Source organism: Cupressus sempervirens, chromosome 7 (assembly GCF_028749045.1).
Source record: "Cupressus sempervirens isolate cs-2001-9-10 chromosome 7, ASM2874904v1, whole genome shotgun sequence".
Classification (NCBI taxonomy): Eukaryota; Viridiplantae; Streptophyta; class Pinopsida; order Cupressales; family Cupressaceae; genus Cupressus; species Cupressus sempervirens.
In genome coordinates, this window is record NC_143124.1 from 248,309,625 (window position 1) to 248,325,908 (window position 16,284).

A 16,284-nucleotide genomic window follows, 5' to 3' on the forward strand; every position below is an offset into this window, starting at 1 on the left:
GTTTATTAGATCAATTAGATGCATGTGAATGATATCAACTAAATTTTTTTGAAAAGGTTAAAGTTAATTTACTTTTGATTCAACCCCCTCTCATAAGTAAATCTTCCCACTTGTAAATTCCAACAATTGGTATCAGAGCCAAGTTCTCATAAGAAGGAGCCTTACAAGTTGGAAAGAAGATCTGGAAATGGAAGTGTAAAAACTTGAGAAGATGATAGAGAATTAGGAAATTGATATAAAACTTGCTCTACACACTTTGGAAGAAGCAAGAGAAGAACTAAGAAAATCTTTAAAGAGAAGAAGAGAGATTTCTATAGCTGAGAATGATACACAATACAAGGAGATTGACACCTCAAAATTATTTACAAATGGGGATTCCAAAGAGTTTGATGCAGCAATAATAGACCTAATAGAGAAGAATAGAGCTCAAGTAGAAGAAATCAGAACTCTCAACATTGAACAAGATTCACAAGCCATGATGCTTTGTGAAGTGACTGAATAGAAGAAAAGAGAAATCTTGCAAATAGATTGGAAGAAAAGTCAATTGAGCTTGCAATAATTTCAAACATGTAGCTAGACACCATAAGCCAGATGATGAATGCACATCATTAACTAAATTTCAGAGATATTGAGATCTTTACATCGAAGATTCAAAATGAAAAACTACAAAATGACTTGAAAAGAGGGAAGGAGATTGTAGAGAGCTTCAAAAAACATAACAAGGCTATCAAGTACTTTGAGTAGCTACTAAAATCACCAAGGGCTAGCAATGATAATTTAGGACTAGGATATACTAGCATTGAACAAGGAAAGTCATCCAAGACTACAAAAGAAAGGAGCAAAAAGGTTAAGAACACTAAACCTACTTGTCATTTCTGTGGTTAAAAGGGACATACCTCTAATGTATGTAGGAGCAAGAATGCTTAACCTAAGAATGTGAGTTACTATCATAAGTGCAACAAGCAAGGACATTAGGCACATAATTGTAGGACTAGGACTATCAAAACACCAAATTTTGAAGGTCACTACTACAATTGCAAGAAGTATGGACATAGAGCATTTGAGTGTAGATCAAAGCCTATGTGGACATCCAATCAGCCAATAAGAGGAAATAATCATGGAAATCATTATAATTTGGACTATAACACTAAGTATATTTGTCATTACTATTAGGAATATGGACACATTCCTAAAAATTGCATAAGAACACATTTCAGTAGAAATTACAGTAGATGGTTGAGTCAAACCACATGCTTTAGTTCTTTGAAGACTAGTCATATCAGTAGGAATTACCCAATAAGGTCAAAGAAACCCAATTCAAAGAAAAAAAAAGGTAAAGAGAAGGTAGATGTTCAAAACATCAGAGGAGAAATAAAAAAGACATGGAAGAAGAAAGATGGGAGTAACACAACAAATGAAGGGATCAAAATGGTCACACTTCACCTAATAGGTCAAGTGGTCACACTTCACCAAATTAAGTAAAGAGAAGGCATGAGGGACTAATTTGAAAAGATTTATCATACATCATTTAATGAAAAAGAAAGTACTAAAAAGATGAGATCAACATAATTAGAGATGCAAAGATAAAATTTCAAGATTTCAACAGTGTTGCTGAGTTGCCCCCATATACCAAGTAAAATTCCAGTAAATGCTGAGTTGATAGTCAAAATTAGTAGAAGTTGAAAGATGGGTTGTAGTCAAGTTGGTAGAGGAAGCTGAGTAAAGAGAAATTTTAGTTGAAACTATGTGAAGGATACTTCTGTGGATGTCGAGTGATGAAAAGACAATAGAAGCTGAGTAATGTAGAAATCCTTAAGAAGTTGAGTGGATAATTGTAAACACACTAAGAATTAAATGCAAAGATGAAGAAGAGTGTAGAATGTCTCCAAAGTAGAGAATCTAGCATTTGAGCTAATTTTAATTGTGATTCAACTTAATTTCATTGATTTAAAGGTATTTACATTTGTCCTAAGTTATGCAGTTTCATATTTTCTTTGTGTTCAAAACCCTAGATTGCACAAATGATTTCTTGGTCTAAGAAAACATAGGAGAAAGAGTTGTTTGAGTTTAAGATAGTATCCAATGAAGTAGAATAACCTAATTTCTTGCCAATCCTTGAAGTGGCATATAAAAATGACCCAGCTAGAGCCCTATCTATCATACCCTCCAAGGTAGTTATGGTTCAAGATGTTAGAAGATGCTATAACTGTAAAATTAGAGCCATAGGTGACATGGAGATGAGGGAATCTTATGAGAAATTGTGTGAAAATAGATTTTTGAAAGAAGAGTGTCAAATTGTCGAGAAGAAGGGTTTGACGCTTGCCCTAGAATTCCCAACAATTTTCAAAATTGAATGGATCAAGATAGTACTTAGCAAGATAGATGATTGAATTTTATGGTAGGAGGATGGCCTAGTAAAAATTACCAAAAGGGTTGTACATAGACTGACGAGATACCCAACTCTAGATTAGCCAAAGACCCTTAGGAGTGATTCTATTGAAGCAATTGAAAAGAACACTTGTGCTAAGTGGAACAAGAGAGGAATGGAAATAGAAACCATTCAAGACCCTCTTGTTGACTTTTCTATTAGAGTTATTGCACACAAATTTTACCAATTCAATAGACTTAACAATGTGCCATGAATTACAATTGATGTGGGTTACAAGCTAGTGAAAAAGGATCATACATATGATCTTTTAGAACTGCAATAGCAAAAATTTAATGAGAATTTAGCAACAATAAGAAGACAAGGGATCACAATGCAAGTTTGGCGCTATTTTGATTATCATATTCTTCTATGTATAGAATGAGTTTCCTTCTTATGGTATAGTAGTCTACAAAGAAAATAGGTCTATCATAGCTCAAGTTAATGAATATATAGAATAGATAGGAGCTAATTTTGAGACCCTAATGACTAGCTATTTTGAAGATTTCAAGAAGACCACGACGAAAAGGCTAAGAATACCAGTTTTATTGGTAGAGAAGCATGTAAATGATGTATGGTTTCTTGTAGATATTGACTACACCTACATACAAGCTACCATACCAAGAGTTAGATGGCTAAGACCTCTTGTCTATGACATAAATATAGATGAGGATCAGTAGCTATAACTTCACTACTAGCTAAGGAAGTGGAAAAAAGTGCACCACATTTTGGAACCTATGATGTGGTTAGGTCAAAGGTGGATGTGGAGTTAAAAACTAATTCCACACTAAAGAAGAAAGACGAACTTGTAAAGAAGTTAAAGGGAAAATTTGGTGAGGGCACTGCAGATTAAGAAGAAGAAGAAGAAGAAGGTGAAGAAGTAGAAGATGATGAAGAAGAAAAGAGAAATGAAACACTTTCTTTGACCCAAGGCATGGGGGAGGATGTAGAAGAAGAAGAAGGTGTTGAGCAAGAAGTACCAAAGCTAGAGCCAAAGAAGAAAAAGGCACAAAAACAACTAGTTGCACAACCAAAGGGCAAGAAGAAACCAACAAAGCTAAGCCCAACCAAGCCAACTACAAGGGCAAATACCAGGGAAAGAACAAAAGTGGAAAAGGAAAAAGGAAAAGAAAAAAGCCATAGAGCACAGAAGGCCTACAGAGAAAAAGAAAATAAGAAAATATGTTGCACCTCCAGAGTCATACAAAGAAAGACGGAGTTTGATAATGATCAATTCATATGGGTAAGACATTCTACCAAGCCTAATTTGGAAAATATTTGTAATAACATTAGAGATAATGCAGATTTAACTAGTTTAAAGACCATTTATTTTAATAAATTTTCCAGAGAAGAAAAAAACATAATGGAAGAGTCCATCTACTTTAGGATGGGTAAGTTCAAGACCACCCCACTTCAACTAGACAATTCTATGCCTAACGAGCTAAACTCCATTATAGAGAATAAATGGCATTACTGCCTTCATATGGAGAAAGAAATAAGGGAGTCTATATTGGCTCATGTAGTGCCACACCTAATGAAATGTCAAATAACTAAGGATAGTAAAAATGATGGGAGCAAATTTGCACCCAAATACAGAGCCTTTAGTATTTTATAGAATGAAATAGAAGATGTAATGAAATCCACACAAGGAAATTGATTTATGGATTGACTACTATCAAGGAAGGGTAGGAAGATCCCTTTGAGGGGAGAAATGATGAGGAGGAAGAGGAGAATGAAAAGGATGAGGAAGGAGAGAAAGAAAAAGAAGAGGTAATAGTGGAGAAGACACAAGGGGAAGAGGCAATAGTTGAATAGTAGCAGCCAAAACAAAGTGTCCAAGACACCCAATCGCAACCACCAAATCCTCCACATACATCACCTATAGAGACTATAATTTTCAAGGATGTTCCTGACACTTTTGGTTAGAACATCAATCCGTTGACTATAGAGGATCTCAAAACGATCCTTCACCAGATGACATTGCAAGCACAATTATGCACAAATTCTATTTTAGTGAGTGTGGAAGAATTGCAAAAAGCTATAGAAAAGATTACTAGGGAGAAGGTGAATGCACAAGAACCACCTTCTCAACCTCCCATGACTATAGAAGATCAACCAAAAGAGTAAATAACACAAGATACAATTGCTAAGGTTGATCCCACAGTCATAGCAAATACAAATATTGAGGAGCCAACAAAGGAGAAAATAGGATAGGATGTTCCAACAACACAAAGAAAGGGTGCACCTCCTCAAATTACTATCATTTATCAAGGTAGCAGAGAAGAAGACTAGGAAGAGGAGAAAATTGCTAAGGAAAGAGAGCAAGATATAAATCAAACACTAGTAAACTTTCCTACCTTAAGGATTCCTACCATGTAGCTGAGCACTGATGCAGTAACACTACAAATTTTAGGACCATGCTCAATCTCCACCAAGGTAGCAAGGGTACTTCACTTGATGCAGTAACACTACAAATTTTAGGACCATGCTCAATCTCCACCAAGGTAGCAAGGGTACTTCACTATGCGGACCCTACACTTGATGAGGAACTAGTCATAACTTGTTATGGCACAAAAAAATGAACCTGGCACAAATATATGAAGTGCACGAGGCACTAGATAGAAAAAAGAAACAAGAGATACTCAAAAATGAGCATAGAAAAAAGAAAGCATTGGTGGAAATCAAAGACATATTCCTTGATTCAGTTTGCCAGTACTTGATGAAGCCAAGTCCATCATGGAGCAATTGTCCAACATAGTGGACCAGGTACAAAACAAAGACCTTGATACAAATGTTAAATTATTAGAGTGGTGTAAAAATAAATTTCAAGTGAATGTTAATGATAAAATATCAAGTGAGATAGCACTTTCACAAGTGGAATTAGCTAAGAAGGTTGAAAAAGTGAAAATAGTACTTAAGAATATATCCTCACTATACTCCAAATTGTGTGAATCATCATTTTTTAGACAACAAACTAGCCAAAGACTACTGAGCTTGGAATGCAATCTTAAGAATTTTAGCACACAGCTAACCAAAGATCTAGCTCAAAGTGAGTAGCATTTTGCAACAATGCTTTACACTCAAAAGGAGTTAGATATATTGATAATAGAAGAGGCCAATGTCCAAGACAAATTGATACAGATTCAATCTACTAATACCCCACATTTAGAAGTATTAGATAAGGAGATGGCCTATGTAGAAAATATTTTGAAGAAAGATCCAAATCTTTCTACTTTAGAAGGCCTTATGCATATCATAGCAGAGACAACCATCCAACACAAATCACTGGAAATTACTTTAAATAATTGGGACGCTTCTCTAAAGATGATAATGGAGGTAAATAAAACATTTTTGGTTGGATATTCTATTCATTCTTAGGACCCTTTGACATAAGTGTCAAAAAGGGGGAAATAAGAATTATGTTTGCATATAATAAGAATGGGGGAGATAATATATTCTTTGACGGAGGTAATAAAGAATACCAAAAGGGAGATATATTTAAATTTTGAGGAAGTAATAAGGAGATACAACCAAAAGGATACAAAAACTACAAGAAGATGTAAAAGGGGGAGTACAAACAAATAGATACAAAGTACAGACAAAGAAAAGAGTATCAAACACATCAACATTAGAAAAAATTAGCACAAGAATCTTTGGTTGCATAAGTGGAATTTTGGTTATAGAATTGGCACATCAGCTCAAGGGGAGTTCCAATTCTTTTAAGATTGTGTAGTATACTCATAAATATCAAATTCATAATGATTAGTTAAGTTTTTTTGCCAGTCATGTCAAAGGGGGAGATTGTTGGTCTCAGATTGGTTTTGACAATTGAGTTTCAACATACTTAACCAATTCTTAAGTTGATGCCGAGTATAGTACAGAAGACGAGCTACAATGTGTGTCGAGCTAGTGAACTTCAGGTGCCAAGAAAAGTTCAAGTGTCGAGTGATAGGTGATGTTGAGCAGAGTATAGATGTCTAGCTAAAAAAAATTACTATAGGAGCTAAGTGTGAAAAAATTTATATATGTGCCAAGCATCAACAATTAGTAAGTGTCGAGTAACACAAAATCAACATATCAGTTTGTATCATCACAAACTTAGATGTAAACCATATTTTAGCTAACTTAGGATGAATCTCAAAGGATCTTGAAGACAAGATTGAATCTTTTGCATTACCTATGTAATTAGCATGCAATCAATAAGAAAAATGTAGAAGACATGCAACCAGTAAGAAAAGTGTAAGAATTGAGTGAGAAATGAAGAGTGAATATTGATCATAGATTCATATCTAATCCTAAGTTTTTGAATCCTTTAAAAGGAGGAAAAAACCCCATTTTGTGCATGAGTGAGAAGTGCATGGGTGAATCATAGTGAAGTGCAGAGGGGTGTAAAGACTTAGAAAGAATAGAACAACATTGAAAAATTTAGTTGATCAAGAATAGAGTATCAAAGTATCGAAGACAGATATATTAGATCAAGCAAGGATCAGAATAGATAGAGCAGAATGAGGATATAGAATCAACAATTAAAGATTGCAAGTCATCAGATTAAGAATTTATAATATTCTCTAGCCATTGTATTAGGAAAGAAAATCCTATAATGATAGGTTGGTTTAATAGCCATGTTTTAAGCCTTTAAATAAGGTGCTAAATCCTTTAATAAGGTAACGTTCCAAGTTAATGTTTGTAAATCCTTAACCAGGTTACTTTTAATAAGGTGTAAAATCTTTAACAAGATAGGCCTTTCATAGGGCAAACCATTGTAAGTGGTCAAATTTTGTATCCCTGAATAGTTACATATTGCTGCAATGATACTTTTTGGGTGTCATCCCCACCCCATTTTTACCTTCTAATTTTGGAGGGTTTCTAGGTTACCAAAATCTTTTGTTATCTATTTTCATGCATGTATTTAGTTTTATGTTTATTAGCTCAATTAGATGCATGCAAATGATATCAACTAAAAGGTTTTGAAAAGGTTAAAGTTAAGTTACTTCTAATTCACCCCCCCCCCCCCCCCCCCTCAGAAGTAAATCTTCCCACTTGTAAATTCCAACAATATCTATGTTATTATTTATATTTTACCATGTGGTTATTTGTTGTGGTCTAGGACATGTCTTGTTTGGGGATTCCCATGCATTGTATTTCATCACATATGGTAGATTCTTAGCATTTCATAGCTCTTTATATTCTATATCTAAACTTTATAATTCATGAGCACTATAAACACACAAAATAATCCTTCTAATGACTATTTGTTGAGGTGGAAATCACCAAAACATGAGGTTGACTTAGGAAATCCATATATTTTTACCCCCACATACATAGATTCTTTAAGGGATTTATAAGTTATCAAAATTACAAATTTGGATATGGAAATCTATAGTTGAGATATTTCTACAAGAAGATTGTCATATGTAGTTTTTTCATTCAAAAATAAAATCATCATCCACCTAATATACCTATATAGATTGACCAAGTTGACTTTTACCATAAGATTTTATAATTGTTTAGTGTTCTATAGGTTTTGTTCTAATTCTATATTTTTAGTCATATTTTCTATGGCAAAGTTCAATTATTAATATTTTGGGTAAAAAGGCATCTTATGTTACTTCTTTTCAAGGAGAAGCAACTTCTCTCTCTTCCTCTTCTTTCCTACATCTAATTTTTTATTTTATTTGGACTACATATGTAAAGATATATTAAATTTTGCTAAATTGATCAATTAATTCAATATATTCACATTTTCAAACCTTAAGGTTACTAAACATTGCATAAAAGAGGACTTTCTTACATACTTCCTTGGTATAATTTGGGTTTTTCCAATATAACTTGAGCAATATGGAGAGTCGTGTTTGGAATCTCATGTTTTTCTTGTATTGAATGGTTTAGTATGAAAGTGTCTAACTAATGAACTCGTCTCATCTCTAAGTTTACATTATCAAATTTATTGGTCCCATTCCCCCCTGAATATTTTTATGAAATTGGCGTGAATCATTTTTTGTTTATCTTGGTTCTTAGATCTTTTCTTTACATAAATTGTATTTATATATTTTTAGTTACATTTTATAAAAAAAAAAAAAATTATTGTTAGACTTACATTTCATTTTTATTTAGAAAATAAAAATAAGAATTTCATTTCATTGTGATTAGTTTACTTTACTTTCAATATGTATGATTTATTTCATGAGTAATTTTAGTGCTATCAAATCCTTATATTGCACATATTTTTAGTATAGAGTACATATACCCCTATTGATCATACCAAATAACAACAAAAAAATATCAAACCCTCTATAATATAACTTCATTTTAGGCATATAACCCTCCAAAGTGATTAATAGTTGTATACAACTTCTCGAAGCAAACAATAATTAACATTTCTCTATTAAAGCGATGCAAGACATTAATAAAGTTGGTCAAACACACTTCCATTATTTTCTAATGGCCTGAGGTAGAGTTTTTCTATTTTGAGATGATCATTGAAAATGCTAGGTATGGTTTGGATAAGTTTAGACAAAATAGTTGTATCTTATCTAGAACACCATGAAATTCAATGTAACAAAATGCAAAAGGAAGCTAAGAAGAGGAAATATCTATTACAAACAATTTTTTTTTTTTATAAATATTGTAATAAAATGAAAATATATCCATTTTTTAATTCTATTAAATATTAGAGTGGTTTTTTTTCATTAATGTTAACATAATCCTCTTTTTGTGATAGTATTGGACAGATGTTCACAAACTTTTTTGTAAGTATGATCATTAATGGAAAATATGCATATGCATAAGTCTGTCTATAGTTGACTAATGCCAATATTTTGAGGTTAACATGATGATTTTATTAAGATATTGATTTCAATGGTGAGACTAGTAGTTTGGATATCCATTGGTGATAGTGTGACTTTAATTAGTGTAATTTGGTTCAGTATTTTAATATTCTAATATATGTACCTCTATCGTATATTTTTAACATTGACGTGTACCCCCAACACTTGATTGCTTCATTGTTTGAAGATTTGTAAGAAATGGTTCTAGAGTTACAAATGGTACTATTGGTATTCTTGAAGTTTACTTAGAGGTATTGATAGTTTTTTGGGTCAAAGATGATGCATTATTTTAAAGGGAACTTTATTGTCCTCATGTATGTTTCTAGGTTGTTTCCTATTGTAAAGTTATTTTCCATCAATTTGTATTATTTTAATTGATTTATTTTAAATGTATAGTTGGTAATCTTATTGTTCTTGGCCAACATGGTGGTTACAAAGGATCGAGGCACAAATATTGAATGCTTATTGTGTTTAATGAGAAGTTTAATGGTCTATATTATGTCTTAGTCAATACTTAGTTGTTTACTTATAGCACTCTATTTTTTTCAACAAGAAGTTTGAAATATCCTTTCTAGCCTTTGAGTAGAAATATGGTCAAGTTGGCTAATAAATAATGAAAGACTTTATACAGAGGGGTGAGTAGGATTCTTTTTAAGGTGATATTTTTAATACATTAGAAGATTGTTTTCTTCTTTTATTTTTAAAGAAATTAAATTGTATTGGTGGTGCATGTGGGTCCTACTCATCTTGCTTTGAGGGACCTTATTTCTCCTAGTGAAGGTTTTCTAGGTCTTCCAATGGGGAAATGGATTGGTTTATTTAGGGCTAATACTTTAGTTGAGAAAGGTGGAGTTTCTATTATGAAAATAGAGAAATATTTCAGATTGATCCCTTTATAGGAATCTAGCTAATATATCCTCCTCCCTATTTTCCAAGATTTGGGGTAAGAAAATTGATAGTTTTTTCATCCATAAGTAGATTCTTATTAATTGATCACTTAAAGACACTGTGGTGGTTACAGCTCTTCATAAGGGATTCTTTTGTTTCTACCTTTCTCATAAGGAAAATTGCTTGGGAATATTGATTTTTGCTTATGATTTGTAAGGAAGAAACCCCTTTGACTTTAAAAAAAGATGTTAGGCTTTGACCTTATAGTGCAACTATCATATGTGGTTTCATCCCATGTACATGTGTCAAGGTCACCTTTCAAATTTCTAGATGAGGAAGTCTTTAAAGAAAGTCCCAACTGCTTTGATGAATAAAATAGAAGATGTTGGAATGAAATCCACACAAATGTGGAAATTGATTTATGGATTGGCTATTGTCAAGGAAGGGCAGGAAGTTCCCTTTGAGGGATGAAATGATGAGGAAGAGGAGAATGAAAAGGATGAGGAAGGAGAGAAAGAAAAAGAAAAGGTAATAGCGGAGAAGATACAAGGGGAAGAGGCAATAGTTGAGGAGTAGCAGCCTTAATAGAGTGTCCAAGACACCCAATTGCCACCAACAAGTCCTCCACATACAACACCTGCAGAGACTATAATTTTCAAGGATGTTTCTAAAATCTCAAGTCAGAAAATCAATCCATTGACTACAAAGGATCTTAAAAAGATCCCTCACCAAACCAGATTGCAATCACAATTATGCACAAATCCTATTTTGGTGAGTGTGGAAGAATTGCAAAAAGGTATAGTAGATATTACTAGGGAGAAGGTCAACACACAAGAACCACCTTCACAACCTTCCAAATCTATAGAAGATCAACAAAAAGAGAAAACAACACAAGATACAATTGCTAAGGTTGATCCCATAGTCATAGCAACAACAACTATTGAGGAACCAGCAAAGGAGTAGACAAGACATGATATTCCAATAGCACAAAGCCAAGGTGCACCTCCAAATATCATTATCATTGATCAAGGCAGTAGAGAAGAAGGTTAGGAAGGGGAGAAAACCTCTAAGGAAAGAGAGTAAGAGTCAATTCAAACACTGGTAAACTTGCCTACCTCAAGGACTCCTACCAAGCAACCAAGCACTGATGTAGTACCACTATAAATTTTAGGACCAAGCTCGATCTCCACCAAGGTAGCAAGGGTACTTCACTATGGAGACCCTACACTTGATGAGGAAATATTCATAACTAGTTATGGAAAAAAACAATGAACCTAGCATAGATAAATGAAGTGCAAGAGGCATTGGGGAGAAAAAAGAAACAAGAGATACAAAAAAATGAGTATAGACAAAAGAAAGCATTGGTGGAAATCAAAGACATATTCCTTGATGCATTTAGCTTGCTAGTACTTGATGAAACCAAGCCCATCATGGAGCAATTGCCCAACATAGTGGAATAGGTACAAAATGAAGACCTTGATACAAATGTTAAATTATTAGAGTGATCTAAAAAGAAATTTCAAATGAAAGTTAATAAGAAAATATCAAGTGTGACAGCACTTTCACAAGTGAAATTGGCTAAGAAGGTTGAAAAAGTGAAAACAGTATTTGAGAATATATTCTCACTGTACTCCAAATTGCTTGACTCATCATTTTTTAGACACTAAACTAGCTAAAGAATACTGACCTTAGAACAAAATCTTAAGATTTCTAGTGCATAGCTACCAAAATATCCAGTTCAAAGTGAGAAGTATTTTGCAACAATGCTTCACACTCAAAAGGAGTTAGTTGTATTGACAACAGAAGAGGCCAATGTCAAGGCCAAATTGATACAGATTCAATCTACTATTACCCCACATTTAGAAGTACTACATAAGGAGGTGGCCTATGTCGAATTTTTTCTAAAGAAACATCCAAATCTTTCTACTTTAGAAGGCCTTGTACATCTTGTAGCAAAGACAACCATCTAGCACAAATCTCTAGAAATTGCTTTAGATAATTGGGATGCTTCTTTGAAGATGATAATGGAGGTAAATAAAACATTTTTGGCTAAATATTCTATTCAATCTTAGGACCCTTTGAAATAAGTTTCAAAAAGAGGGAGATAAGCATTATGTTTGCATATAATAAGAATGGGGTAGATAATACATTCTTTGATGAAGGTAATAAAGAATACCAAAAGGGAGAGATATTCAAATTTTAAGGAAGTAATAAGGAGATATAGCCAAAAAGATGCAAAAACTACAAGAAGATGTAAAAGGGGGAGTACAAACAAACATATACAGAGTATAGAGAAGGGAAAGAGTATTAGACACATCCGCATGAGACAAATTTAGCAGAAGAATCTTTGGTTGCAAAAGTGGAATTTTGGTTATAGAATTGGCACATCAGCTCAACAAGAGTTACACTTTTTTTGTGAATGTGTAGTATACTCATAAAGATTAGATTCATAATGATTAGTTAAGTTTTTTTTCCAGTCTTGTCAAAGGGGGAGATTGTTGGTCTTAGATTGGTTTTGATAATTGAGTGTCAACACACTTAACCAATTCTTAAGTTAATGCCATGTATAATATAGAAGTCAAGCTATAGTATGTGCCGAGCTAGTGAACTTTAGGTGCCAAGTGAACTCTATATGCTGAGTGATAAGTGATGCCGAGAAGATTATAGATGCCAAACAAAATAAAATTACTATAGGAGACAAGTGAGACAAAAATCGTATATTTGCTAAGAATCAAAAATTGGTAAGATTCGAGTAACACATAATCAACATATGAGTTTTTATCTTCACTAACTCAGATGTAAACCATTTTTGAGCCAACTTAGGATGAATCTTGAAGGATTTTGAAGGTAAGATCAAATCTTTTGCATTAACTATGTAATCAACATGCAACCAATAAGAAAAATGGAGAAGGCATGCAACCAATACGAAAAGTGCAAGAATTGAGTGGGAAATAAAGAGTGAATATTGATTTTAGATTCATACCTAACCCTAAGTGTTAGAATCCTTTTAAAGAAGGATGAAACCTCATTTTGTGCATGAGTGAGAAGTGTATGGGTGAATTATAGTGAAGTGCAGAGGGGTGTAAAGACTTAGAAAGAATAGAACAACATAGAAGAATTTAGTTGACCAAGAACAGAGTATCAAAGTTTTGAAGATAGATATATCAGATGAAGTAAGGAACAGAATAGACAGAGCAGAATGAGGATTTGGAATTAGCAACTGAAGATTGCAAGTCATCAAGTCAAGAATTTCTAAAACTTTGTAGCCATTGTATTAGGAAAGAAAATCCTGTAATGATAGGTTGGTTTAGTAGCCATGTTGTAAACCTTTAAACAAAGTGCTAAATCCTTTAATAGGGTAACATTCCAAGTGAATGTTTATAAATCCTAAATGACCAGGTTACTTTTAATAAGGTGTAAAGTCTTTAACAGGATAGACCTTTCATAGGGAAAACAATTGGAAGTGGTCAAATTTTGTATCCTTGAATGGTTACATATTGCTCCAGTGATACTTTGTGGGTGTCATCCCCACCCTAGTTTTACCTTCTAATTTTGGAGGGTTTTTGGGTTACCAAAATCTTGTGTTATCTGTTTTCATGCATGTCTTTAGTTTTATGTTTATTAGCTCAATTAGATGCATGAAAATGATATCATCTAAAAGGTTTTAAAAAGGTTAAAGATAAGTTACTTCCGATTCACCCCCGCCTCTCAGAAGTAAATCTTCCCACTTGTAAATTCCAACAATATCTATGTTATTTTTTATATTTTACCATGTGGTTATTTGTTGGAGTCTAGGACATGTCTTGTTTGGGGATTCCCATGCATTGTATTGCATCACATATGGTAGATTCTTAGCATTTCATAGCTCTTTATATTCTATATCTAAACTTTATAATTCATGAGCACTATAAACACACAAATAATCCTTCTAATGACTATTTGTTGAGGTGGAAATCACCAAAACATGAGGTTGACTTAGGAAATCCATATATTTTTACCCCCACATACATAGATTCTTTAAGGGGTTTATAAGTTATCAAAATTACAAATTTGGATATGGAAATCTATAGTTGAGATATTTCTACAAGAAGATTGTCATATGTAGTTTTTTCATTAGTTTTTTCATTCAAAAATAAAATCATCATCCACCTAATATACCTATATAGATTGACTAAGTTAACTTTTACCATAAGATTTTATAATTGATTGGTGTTCTATAGGGTTTTTTCTAATTCTATATTTTTAGTCATATTTTCTATGGAAGAGTTCAATTATTAATATTTTGGGTAGAAAGCCATCTTATGTTACTTCTTTTCACGGAGAACCAACTTCTCTCTATTCCTCTTTTTTCCTAGATCAATTTTTTTATTTTATTTGGACTACATATGTATTCATGTATTAAATTTTACTAAATTGATCAATTAATTCAATATATTCACATTTGCAAATATTAAGGTTACAAAAAATTGCATAAAAGAGGACTTGCTTACATATAATTTTGGTTTAGTATTTACACACCTTTATGCTATTTGGGTTTTTCAAATCTAACTTGAGCAATATTGGAGAGTCGTGTTTGGAATCTCATGTTTTCCTTGAATTGAATGGTTTAGGGTGAAAATGTATAACTAATGAACTCATCTCATCCAATTTACATTATCAAATTTATTGGTCCCATTTCCCCCTATATATTTTTGTGAAATTGGTGTGAATCTTTTTTTGTTTATCTTGGTTCTTAGTGTTAGAATCTGAAAAGATTAATAACCCAGAAAACTAGTGCAAAGAGTAAATATCTAAACTATGAATCCAAATGATACAAAATCAAAATAGCATAATAGAGTTAGTCTCCAAGAGAGTAATGCAAATGTTGGAAGCAGAATAGCATTAAGAGGATGCAAAAACAAGCAATGCAAATACAAGCCAAGTAGCATGCTTATATAGGCTAGGAAGAGGGAGGAGGTGGCAACACCAACCGATAAGGAGCAACCATCTATTGGACTAAAGATAGCAAAGTATCTTTCCAAGATAGCTAATGGATGCTCACATGTAGGAAGGTGACACCTCACAACCATTCACCTAATAATGCATGCTTTATTAACCTAAGCAAGATTATTAAAAGTGTAGGAAAAACCTAGCAAAATAGGAAAAATAAAAAACTACACTAACACTTAGATCTTCTCTTTACATAAATTGTGTTTATAATTTTTTAATTGCATTTCATAAACATATTTTTTTTGTTTGTTAGAATTACATTTCATTTTTATTCAAAAAAAAAAAAAAAATTCATTTCATTGTGATTAGTTTACTTTACTTTCAATATGTATGATTTATTTCATGAGTAATTTTAGTGCTATCAAATCCTTATATTGCACACATTTTTAGTATAGAATATATATATCCCTATTGATTATACCAAATAACAACAACAAAGTATCAAACCCTCCCTAATATAACTTGATTTTAGGCCTATAACACTTCAAGGTGATTAACAGTTGTATAGAACTTCTCCAAGTGAATAATAATCAACATCTCTCTATTAATGTGGTGCAGGACATGAATAAAGGTGTTCACATAAACTTCCATTGTTTTCTAATGGCCTAAGAGTGAGTTTCTTAATTTTGAGATGATCATTGAAAATGCTAGGTATGGTTTGGCTAAGTTTACACAAAATAGTTGTATCTTATCTAGAATGCCATGAAATTCAAAAGGAAGCTAAGATAAGGAAATATCTATTATAAACATTCTTATTTTTAAAAAACTTATTATAATAACATGAAAATATATCCTTTTGTTAATTCTATTAAATATTAGAGTGGTTTGTTTTCATTAATGTTAACATAATCCTCTTTTTGTGATAGTATTGGATAGATGTTCACAATTTTTTTTTGGATAAGTATGATCATTAATTGAAAGTACGCATATGCATAGGTATGTCTATAGTTGACTAATGCCAATGTTTTGAGGTTACCATGATGATTTGAGTGAGATATTGGTTTTAATGGTGAGACTAGTATTTTGGATATCCATTGGTGATAGTGTGACTCTAATTAGTGTAATGTGGTTCAGTATTTTAATATTGTACTATATGTACCTCTATTGTATATTTCTAACATTGATGTGTATCCCCAACACCTGATTGCTTCATTG